Consider the following 12,503-nt stretch of genomic DNA (forward strand, 5'->3'; position numbering starts at 1 on the left):
CTTATAACTAGCCAGTTTTTAGTTTCAGCACTCAAATCTGTTTCTTTGATCTCAGCACTTGTTCAGAAAAAAAAAATTTCATCTGCTTTTACTGTACTTGTGTTTTTACCTACTTCTTTTTACTTTTGCATCATCTTAAAATACTCAATTGTATTTATTACTGCTTGGTGTAACTCATTCTAAGCCTTTTGGTTTAAACACTTGGGCTTCGGACCAGTTAGTTGTTTTGCACTGAGAGGGTTTGTGGTCTGCACTGTTGTGGCAGAACAGGTAGCTTACATCCTTCTAGGTTGAGAACTGCTGATTGAGGGCTCAGTGTCTGTTATTCTAAAAGTGTATTAATTCTGGTTTAAGCACTTGGGCTTTCAAGCCAGTTATTTTACATTAAGAGGGTTTGTGGTCTGCACTCTTGTGGGAGGAGAGGCTGGACTCTGCCCTTCTGAGCTGGGAATTTCTGGTTAAAGGCTTATAGTGCATGCATATCTGAACTGTTCCTTACTGAAGTTGGTGCCTTGTTTGCTGTGGCATAGACTGGATTCGGGCCTGCTGGATCTAGCTTTGTTTGTGTAACTTGAGCACTAATCCAGACATTCTCTAAAGTATTCAATGGTATTTATTACTGCTTGGTTGTAACTTGATTAAAGTGTAGCTATCATTCAAGTCTTTTGGATTAAGCACTTGGGCTTCAGAACAGTTGTTTTACATTAGGAAGGTTTGTGGCAAGCACTGTGGTGGCAGGACAGGTAGCTTTCATCCTTCTAAGTTGGGAACTGCTGATTGAGAGCCCAGTGTCCAAGTGTATTAGTTCTGGTTTAGGCACTTGGGCTTCAGGCCAGTTATTTTACATTAAGAAGGTTCGTGGTCTGCACTCTTGTGGGAGAAGAGGCTGGACTCTGCCCTTCTGAGCTGGGAATTTTCTGGTTAAAGGTTTATAGTGCCTGAATATTTGAACTGTATCTTACTGAAATTGGTTCACCTTGTTTGCTCTAGCATAGACTAGATCCAGGCCTACTGAATCTAGCTTTGTTTATATGCTTGTTGTTTGTTTGCTTGTTATTTCCCTGGAAGCTAATTCCACCTAATACGCAACTTCTCAGCTTCTGTGGATCACTGGTGATATCTGCATTGCTTACTGTACTTATTTCCTTGTTTCACTTGAAAGAAAGTTACTGTTTGTCGTTTTGCATTTAGTTACTTGTAACACATTGCACTCAAGTTACCTGGCACTTGCTCACTAAAGCAATTATATAAGTCAGCACTAAAAATTAAAAGCACTACACCCTCACTCCCCACTGGCCCTTGTTTTCAATTAAGGATTTCCCAATATTATTCTAGCATGTCCAAAGGTCAGTTGTCAATCTCCTCTCCGGTCCAGCTGGTGAATCTGGGAATCTTGAGGCAATGTTATAACTGCCTCATGTACACAGACAACCCTCTCCTCCTCCCACATAACACAAATACTTGCGAGAGATGCAGCTATTTAGCCAAACTGGAGGCTGAGCTCTCTCAACTCAGGACTGGCAAGACCAGACAGGAGGAGAAGGCAACTACACACACCACAAAACCAGCCTCACATAATGCTACCACTCCACTGAATCAAACACATAAACACACAAAGACATACTCGGAGGCTCTGAGTAAAAATTTACCTAAACAGCAGAGGCCTCCAAAGCAGACACCCAAACAACTGCTACCTCAAGACACCCCACAAGCAACACATAAACCACAAAAGCAGTGTGCAAAGCAGTCACAGCCCTTAAGGCCAAATACAACACCAAACATACTTGTCATAGGTGACTCCATAGTCAGACACACTGACGTCCCACTCACCAGGCTGAACAAGGAGAGGGTCACAGTAAGCTGCCTATCGGGCGCTAGAATCCGCCACATAACACAAGCACTGGGTCACTCCATGGCAAGTACAAATATGACACAGTCATTGTCCATGCTGGTGTGAACGACCTGAGATGTACCTCCCTGGACTACATGAAAAGAGACATAGAGGAGCTCTCTGATTATGTAGCCCAGGCAGGTATGACCCTCACCCTGAGCAGTATCCTTCCTTCACCAAGAATGATGCCACAATATAGAGACAAGATGATCAGCTTTAACAATTGGCTTAATGTCTGGTGTCATTCAAAGGGGATCCAGTGTCTGTCTGCCTGGGATGACATGCTTGACAAGCCACGCTGCCGCAAGGGACGGCTTGCACCTGTCACCCTGGGATTCCGGATATTGGCTAAGGCTCTTGCCACCCCATAGTGCCTTTTTAGGCAAGGCTCAAATTCTAAACCTACCACCCTAGAAAACAAAAATGGGAAGAAACTGAGGGTAATGCTGCTCAATGCCAGAAGTCTAAATCTCAAAATGCACGCACTCGAGGCCCTTCTCAGTATGGAGAACATCGATGTCTGTGCTGTAACTGAAACCTGGTTCAAGGCTCCTGAGAGCACCCCGGCACTATTAGGTTTTACCTCATATCATGCGTTCGCCCCAAAACCCAGACCACACCACAAAAGGAGGGGTGTATCCATATTCATAAAGGATACTCACACCTCCAGGTTGGTGGCAACGCACAAGCTTCGGAAACCATCCAGGTGCAACTAACCATAGGCAAAACTGCTCTACAAATTGTAGCATGCTACAGGCCACCCTCTCAAACTCAGGAACCCCACACAGCCTTCCTGAAGACACTGGAGGGTATAAATGTATCTCCAAACACCATCATATTGGGTGACTTCAACTACCGAATATAGACTGGGAACATTACTCAAGCCCTAACTTTCTAGCCCAACGGTTCCTGGAGTTCATAAATTCAAATGCCATGGAACAGCTAGTCACTGTTCCCACGAGAGGAGAAAATATACTAGATCTCATTGTCACAAACATGGGGACAAAATGCTCCACACCGAAGTATATCCCTCATTGGTGAGATCTGATCATAAACTAATCTCACTGGAAATCCACATCCCGCCCCACCCCAAGCAAAAGACCATAGTGAAGAACTTCTCTAAAGCAAACTTCACACTACTCAAGACTGGTGTGGTATCCTTCAAGGCCCCTGAGCCAGAGGAAACCACAACCCAAGCTGCGGAAGCCCTTACAAATGCCTTCTATGAACACCTCCAGGACTGCATGGATCAGGCAATCCCAAATAAAACCAAGACTCTTTCCACAAAGGGCAAACGTCCAGTCTGGTGGACCCCAGCCATTAACAAACTTTACAATAAGAGGAGAAAGCTATTACATGATAGAACAAAATCCATAAAAGGGAAGTCACCCTGATCATTATTAGTAAAAATACGAGCACTCATAAAATCAACTAAGGCCAATTTTGAGAGAAAAATTGCCATGGATTCAAAGGACAATCATAAGGCCTTTTTCAGCTATGTTAGGAACCTGGGTGGAAACTCCCAGATATGCTCAGAATTAGTCCAAAATGATACAAAAATCACTGAACCCACAGACATTGCCAACATACTGGCAGACAGGTTCAGTGCAAACTTCACCCCCCTCTCCCCGCTAAAGGAGAGATAACTATCCCAGCCGAGTGTAGCCTCCCGGACATCTCAAATGCGCAGGTGAAAGCTGCTCTCTCTAAAGCTAAAAACACAGCATCAATGGGACCGGATGGTGTCCCCGGCTGTGTGCTACACGAGCTAAATGAGGAATTAAACCCGCACATAAGGCAGCTGTTTAATCTCAGCCTTACCACAGGATACGTGCCCAAGGAGTGGCGTCACGGCAACTGTGGTCCCACTCCACAAAGGCGGTGCCTCTACGGACCCTGGTAATTACCCCCATAAGCTTAACAAGTCTAGTCTGCAAAGCTATGGAGAGGATCATAATGGAGCTCATAAACAAAGATATAGGGGACTTGCAGACATTGGACCCGACCCAGTTTGGCTTTGTCAAGGGAAGATCATGCCTTTGAACTTGGTTGACTTCTTGAAACAGTCACCAAGGCCATTGATGAGGAAAGGCAGTCCATACAGCCTACCTTGACCTTGCAAAGGCTTCGACACAATACCCCACTCGGGTATTGTAGAAAAACTACCAGCTTAAATGTAAACCCATATGTCACAAGATGGGTTGCAAACTGGCTTAAGGACAGAACCCACAGGGTTAGAGTTGCTGGCGCTGTGTCAGACTCCAAGCCGGTCACAAGTGGTGTCCCACAGGGCTCGGTCCTTGGCCCCTATTGTTTGGCATCTACTTCTCAGAAGTACAGGCCAACATGGGAGGACTTTGGCTGACAAAGTTTGCAGGCGACTGCAAACTGGGCCATAGTGGAAAGTGCATCGGACACGGATATCCTTCAGAAGGGACTCACGGAAACAGATAGCTGGTGCCAGAGCCATAGCCTGAAGTTAAACGCCAAAAATGTATAGTCATACCCTTCGGGAAAAACAAGGTAACCCCAAGCTACCATATAGGTGGCAATCCACTAAGCACAGAAGAGGTTATCAGGGACCTGGGGACCCAGGTTGACAGTGGCCTTTCTTTTGACACTCACATTGCTAAAGTGGTTAGAAAGACCTTCTACATTGCCCACCTGATCATGAAGGGATTCACATCCAGATCTAGTGAGGTCATTGTTCCCTGTACTCTTCACTTATCAGACCAATGATCGAGTACAATGCCCCATTCGGGATGTATCTCACCCGACATCTGCAGCAATTGGAGAGACCCCAAAAGTTCCTCACCAAAAGGATAAAGGGACTCCAAAATCTGTCATATGCTGCCAGATTGAAGAAACTCCAGCTCTATTCAGTCGCATACCGTCTGCTCAGAGGTGACATGTGCCTAACATACAAGGCCATGTCCAACCCGGAATTAATGGACATGCTCCACCTCAAAAAAAATCCACCAAAACCACTAGAGCAAGCGACTTAAACCTTAGCACGGATATAAATAGGACGTGCTGGAGGGATAGATTTATCACTCAGAGACTCCCTATGCTGTGGAATAAAATCCCGGTCCATGTGAGGCAGAGCACCTCGCTGACTCTGTTCAAGAGAAATCTAGACCTGTGGATGGGAGATCGTAGGTTTACCCCAGGAATCAACTCTGTGTCACTGCTGGACAGAGGCACAACAAACTAATGGGCACAGTATTTTTTCATATAAGGGGTGGCGTAAGCCACAATAATTTGGGCTAGGCTTATAAATGCCTTAGGGCAGATAGCCTAGTATAAACCTATGAACCTATGAACCTATGTTATCACAGCTTCCATGATGGCTGCTGTCTCCATAGCAGTGTATGCGGGTTGCCTCTGAATGGCACCTGGAAGACATTAACAGGGAAACACATCACAGGACCTCAGACATTGCCCAGAGTTCTTTACAGAGACAGCACATGAATATTGCCTATCGTTAGCCACCACTTACAAACACATCATACACCTGTACCTAGCAGCACTGTATGGACATGCATTGTAATCCTTGTCTTGATGTGTCATGTTTACTTGTATTCTGCTTTTAACTGCATAATGAAACTTGAAATGAGACCACAGCTCTGTCTCTTGTGAGTCAGGGAGAAATTAGAACAGGTCAATTAAAAACTCACACATAAGATAGAAGAGGTCAGTTAAGGTTAATCATCTCTGAACTGAGGGGGTGGAGCTAGGAACTAAACCTTCTATTTAAGAGATAAAATAAAACATTTCAGAGCTTTACTAGAAAGGCTCACCCAGACTCTGCTACACTTTGCTGTGAGGGAAAGGTTAGTTTTCTTTTTATTTGTTGTATTGTGAATTACTTTATTGCCTTTTTCTATTTTGAATACTGTGATTTGTTTTCTTTACCTTGTGTTTTACTGGTATTCTGCTTTTAACTATATATTAAAATTTGCAAAGAGACCACAGCTCTGTCTCTTGTGAGTCAGGCAGAAATTATTTTTTCCCACCCTCACACCCAGTTACTGTTGTGTTCTTAAACATCACTGGCTTTCTAGTTGCCTGCCCCTTATGTTAATTTGACCATATATCTCATTTCCTCTCTGCTTTTACTGGCTTGTGTGAGTAAGCACAAAATTATCATTTTGTGAAATCACTCTCCTTCAACTATTTAAATGTATTAGCCATCCTACAGTATTCCATAGTACCAGAATGCAAAAGTGACCAGTCCCTTTCAATCTATCTTTAAAGTGACCAGTCCCTTTCAATCTATCTTGCTGTTTTAAAAATAGTGACTCCCACTAAAACTTAATTTTTTAGACAGGTAAAACTTAAGTTACCTACTTTCACATCTAATTCCTCTAATGCACACTGCAGTGTTTAGGATAAACTTTTTTTTTTCATCTTACCTTTAAGCATCTATTACAAAACCACCAGTTATTGGAGAGCCCACATTCTGCCTCTCAGTAGTCATCTTGAGATTAGTGCTTCTATTTTCTCCTGGTGAGAGAAGGAGCACAGTTGCATTATTTCCTGGAAACTGCTGAAGTCTGAAGTGCTGTCACCTATATATTTCTTTATAGGTGACAGCTTGGAATCTGTGCTTATATTCTGATCCTGGTGAGAGTAGGAGCAGAGTGCATTGATTCCTGAATCTTTCTGGTTGGTGCCCCTGTGACTAGCAATTGCTCTAAAACCTGTTGAAAGCACTAGGAAGCCTTAAACTGATACAAGCACTCAAATCTCCTTGTTAATAAGGATACATTAATCATAGGCACTAAACAGCCTATAATTGCAAAGTACCTTGCCAAGGTAAGGGAAAAAAGCACCTAAACAAGCATGTCCAAGGGTCAGCTTCCTGTGATTTTTCCTGTCAACGTGGTGAACCTGGGCATACTGGGGCAATGCAGCAACTGCCTCATGTACACAGACAATCCTCTCCTCCTACCACCCAACACTACAACCTGCGAGAGATGCACTTACATAGCCAAACTGGAAGCAAAGCTCACTCCAGCCAAGATTGTGCTAGACAATCAAAAGGAGAAGGATAACACCCACACTACACCTCAAGCAATGCATAGCCCTTCAAAACCCTCACCAACCACACCCACACATAGCAACAATAAACACACATATGCAGAGGCCCTTAACATTAACCTGACCAAGCAACAAGGACCTCTGAAGCTGAAACATAAACAAACACTAATCACAACCAAAGTTTCACATAGCTCAAAACACCAGTGTGCCACCCAACAACAGCCCCTAAGGCAAGACAATGTACCCGACACTTTAGTCATAGGTGACTCTATAGTCAGGCACATCGGATGTCCTACTCACCAGGCTGAACAAGGTGAAATTTACAGTCAACTGTCTGTCGGGTGCCAGGATCCACTACATAATGCATGCATTCAAGTCACTCCACAACAAGTACAAATAAGACTGTCATTGTCCATGTTGGAGTGAATGACTTGAGACATACCTCCCTGGACTACATGAAAAGAGACATGTAAGAGCTCCTGGATCATGTTACCCAGGCAGGTATGACCCTAGCTCTGAGTAGCATCATGCCTTCGCCCAGAATGATACAACAGTATAAGGACAAAATGGTTGACTTCAACAATTGGCTAAGCTTCTGGTGTCATTCAAAGGTGATCCAGTATCTGTCTGCCTGGGACGACATGATCGACAAACCATGAAGCTTTGCCAGAGATAGTCTGCACCTGTCAACCCTGGGATTCAGGTTACTGGCTAAGGCTCTTGCCACTCCATAGTGCCTTTTTTAGGCAAGGCTCAAAGGACAAAATCACCACTGTAATAGGTACAAGTATGCAAAATCTGAAGGTAATGCTACTCAATGCTAGAAGTCTAAACCTCAAAATGCACTGTCTCAAGGCACTCCTAAAAATGGAGAATATCTATATCTGTGCAGTAACTGAGACATGGTTCAAGGCTTCAGAGAGCACCCCTGCAATACCAGGCTATGACTCTTACCACACATTTCAGTCACCAAACCAGGACTGAAACACTAAATGTGGAGGGCTGTCCATATTCACCAAGGATATTCACACCTCCAGGCTAGTTGCCCAAAACAATGCTTCCGAAATTCTCCAGATGCAACTAACACTAGGTAAGACTGTAATCCAAATTGTAGCTTGCTATAGATCACACCATACCCCAAGAATCTCACTACACATTTCTAAACATACTGGAAAATATTATGATTCAACCAAACATCCTAATACTGGGTGATTTCAACTACCCTGTCGTTAACTGGGAAAACTACTCGTGTGCCAGCACCTTTGCCCAACAGTTCTTGGAATTCATAAATTCCAATGTCCTAGATCAACTAATTCATAGTCCCACCAGGGGCTCCAGTATCCTGGACCTGGTCATTACCAACATGAGAAATCAGTGCTCTACACTAGTGGTCACCCCCTTGTTGGTTAGGTCTCACCATAAGCTAATCACTTTTGACACCCACATCTCACCCCCACCCCCAGTAAGGAAACATCCATAAAAAACTTCTCCAAGGCCAACTTCATGCTACTTAAGTCAGAAGTGACAAACTTCATGACACCCATGCAGATGGGAACTGAAAGTTCGACTGCCGAATCCTACACTAAAGCACTGTATAAGCACATCCACTCGTGCACGAATCATGCTATTCCAAACAGAACCAAGATGCTGTCCTCCAAAAAAAGGAAGCCAATCTGGTGGTCCCCTGTCATAAACAAACTATACAACAGAAGGAAGAAACTGTTGCAGAAAAGAGGAAAATCCCAGGATGCAAAAAACTCCCTTACCAGCCTCAGTAAGAATCTGAGATTCCTTATAAAATCCTCCAAAGCTAGTTATGAAAATAAAATTGCCAAAGATTTCAAAGACCATCACAAGGCATTCTATAGCTATGTCAAGAATCTAAATGGCAATGCTCAGATCTGCTCTGAGCTACAACAGAATGACATTAAATATACTGATCCCAAGGACATTGTCAATATCCTGGCAGATCGCGTTAGTGCCAACTTCACCCCCTCTCACCTCCTAAAAGGCCCATCGCAATACCGAAAGATTGCCAAATTCCAGTAATCATGGTAACACAGGTAAAAAATGCACTCTCCAAAGCTAAGGATACAGCATCCATGGGACCAGACGACATCCCAGGCTGTGTACTACATGAACTACAAAATGAACTGACACCTCACCTAAGTGTCATGTTTAATCATAGCCTCACCACAAGCTTCATGCCCACTGAGTGGCACACAGCTACAGTTATCCCACTCCACAAGGGGGGATCCACCTTGTATCCTGGGAACTACCATTCCATCAGTCTGATGAGTCTGATCTGCAAGGCCATGGAACGTATTATCATGGAACTTATAAACAAAAACATTAGCAAACTTCAAACACTGGACACCACCCAGTTAGGTTTTGTTAATGGCTGATCGTATCTCCTGAACCTGATTGACTTCTTCAAATCAGTCTCCAGAGCTGTGGATGAGGGTAAGGCGGTTCAGACAGACTATCTGGACCTCACCAAGGCCTTTGACACCATCCTCCACTCTGGAATCATAGATAAACTTACTAAGCTGGACATAAATCCCTATGTCACTCGAATTGCCAACTGGCTTACTGACAGAACTCACACTATAAAAGTAGCCAACTCCAAATCCAGTTTTTAGACAAGTGACAAGTAGAGTACCTCAGGGTTCAGTCCTGGGGCCACTCTCATTTGGCATCTACTTCTCTGAAGTACAGGGCAACGCTAAGGAACTCTGGCTAGCAAAGTTCACAGATGACTGCAAACTGGGAGCCATTATTGAATCCCCAAATGATGTGGATATTCTACAAAAGGGCCTTACAGAAACAGATGCTTGGTGCCAGAGCCATTGGCTCAAGCTCAATGCCAAGAAGTGTATAGTTATCCTCTTTAGAAAAAAACATGTACCCATGAATTACCACATAGGTGGCAGTGCACTAAACACCGAAAGTGTGATAAGAGACTTAGGACAAAGGTGGACAGTGGTCTCACCTTCGATAACCACATCACCACAACAGTCAGGAAATCCTTCTATGTGGCACACCTCATCACTAAGGGCTTTTCATCCAGTAAAAATGGGGTCATTGTCCCACTGTACTCACCCCTCATTAGACCCATCATAGAGAACAATGCCCCATTTGGTATGTACTTCACAAGACATCTGCAACAACTGAAAAGGCCACAGAAACACCTCACTAAAAGAATCACAGGCCTAAAGCAGATGCCCTATGCTGACCGACTAAATATTTCCAGCTATACTATGTTGCATATTGTCTACTCAGAGGCAATCTCTGCTTAACATGCAAGGCCATGTCAAACCCAGAGCTGTTGGGCATGCTACACTTAAAGAAATCCCAAACCATCAGAGCTACACACTCCAGGGACCTAAACTTTGTCATCACAATGAATAAGACATGCTGGAAGGATAGGTTTCTGATCCAGAGACTCCCCATACTCTGGAATAGACTGCCCATACATGTCAAGCAGAGAGCCTCCCTTGCCCTCTTCAAAAGGAACCTTGATGAATAGATGGGAGATAGGAAATTTGCCCCAGGGATCATGTCAGTCACCCTGCTAGACAGGGGTCCAGGGAATTAAATATTGTGGGAAGAAATAGCCAGGGAATTGTTATGGCTAGGCTTGTACAGGCCCTAGGACTGATAGCCTAGTACCAACCTATGAACCTATGTTCCCCTTAGTGAGGGCCAGTACATTGCATAAACCCCATTCATCATTAATGTTTGTGTACAGAAATGACACTGACCGTGTTCCTTGCAGATGGGATGTCAATGGTGCTCAGGCTTTGCTTGCATACAGTGTGTAATGGAGCTGGAAACATATGCCTGGATTCATGTAGAATACACACGGGAATGTTATCAGGCCCCAAGGGGGCTTGGTTTTGTTAACTTTGATTAGGCACTTTGCACCTGATCCATGATGATGATGGGAGAGGTGCGTGTGCTGTACATGTCCACCTATAGTGATGGTGAGCTGGGGGGGCGGGGGGGGTGAAGTTTGCCCTAAACCTGTCTGCAGCAGTTTGGCTGTAGCTATGGTGTGTGTGTAAGTGGTGTGATTCACCACCATTGCAGGGTGGGTCGGGTTGTTGCCTCTGAGACTGCAGACATATGTGAACATGGCTTTGTGATTTCCCTTAGTGGATGTGTCCAATTTGTAGTCATAGTTAGCCTTACAGTAATCCACCTGTGACCTAATGTACTCATTCAGACAAAGGTTGACATGTGCCCAGTTGGGGCATGATCCTACTTTGCCCTGTACACCCAGTATAGCAACTCATTATGTGCTTTGTGCATTGCTGCTTTCCAGCAAAGGGGATTACTCTATTTTGGTGGAGACAGATTTTACAAGTAAGGTATTGCTGAGGCCATACAGCTATGTGGGTGGTCATATATTTGTTTGTAGTAGGCATGGACACAAGGTCATAACACAGTTGGACACCTCTCCAATTTCAACGTGATATCCATGCTTATTCTATTACCCATGTATGTGTCAGGGCAATGCAAAAACCATTAGCTGTAGAAGTGTAACCCTGTTGGATGCACAGAAACTAAAATTACGCATGTGTACAACATGTACAGTTTATTTACCTGATGTTTTGCATCCTATGTCAGTTGTTATGAGGCAGCCAGGTACACCTACCCAAGCATACATATGCACAGGTAATACCTGCTATACATTTATGTTCTATGTCAGTATGGCACACAGTAATTACATTCTTTGATGCTCAGTCATTCATGTCAACCTGTTAGGGCAGGACATCTTGAGGAAACCACACATACATGGTGGGCTATGGGCCAAAATTAATGACATTTTTTTCATATTGCTGTAACACACGTACATCATTTGATAGTACAGAAGCCTTTGCTTTCACAGACATACCTTGGAGGATGTCTGACACTCATATGGCAGGCAGAGAGGAAAAAGTCTAGGAGTGTGGTAGTGAGGGTAGGAACTGTTAATGTTGTGTGTATGACTGGTATGGGGACAGAGCTAGCAGATATGATGGACAGAGCAAAGGTGGCTACAATGTGTGTGGCAGAAACCAGATGGAAGGAGTGTATGACTGTGTGCACTGGAGTTGGGTACAAATAGTTCTATCATGGTATGTATGGGAGGGTAACTGGTGTAGGGGTTAACCTGGGGAACATTATGCCAAGAGTGTTTGTGGAAGTGATCAGAGTGTCGAGTAGAGTGATGTTTAGGAGGCTGGGAATTGATGGTGTAATGATGACATTTGTTAGTGCATATGCTCTGCTAATTGCGTGTGTGATGGATGAGACAGGCGTACTTTGGAGTGGCTGGATGAAGTGGTGATGAGTGTACCCAAGGGTGAGAGTGGTGATTGGAGCAGATTTCAATTGGCATGTTGGTGAATGGGATAGAGAGGATGCAGAAGTGATGGGTAGGTATTGTGTCACAGCAAAGGAATGCAGACGGTGGGATGGTGGTGGAGTTTGCAAAAGAGGTTGGACATGGCTATGGTGAATATGTAGTTTTACAAGACCGAGGGGCATAGGGTGACATACAGGTGTGGAGAAAGATGAACAC

Source organism: Protopterus annectens, chromosome 1.part0, assembly GCF_019279795.1.
Source record: "Protopterus annectens isolate FY-2018-M chromosome 1.part0, PAN1.0, whole genome shotgun sequence".
Taxonomy (NCBI): domain Eukaryota; kingdom Metazoa; phylum Chordata; order Ceratodontiformes; family Protopteridae; genus Protopterus; species Protopterus annectens.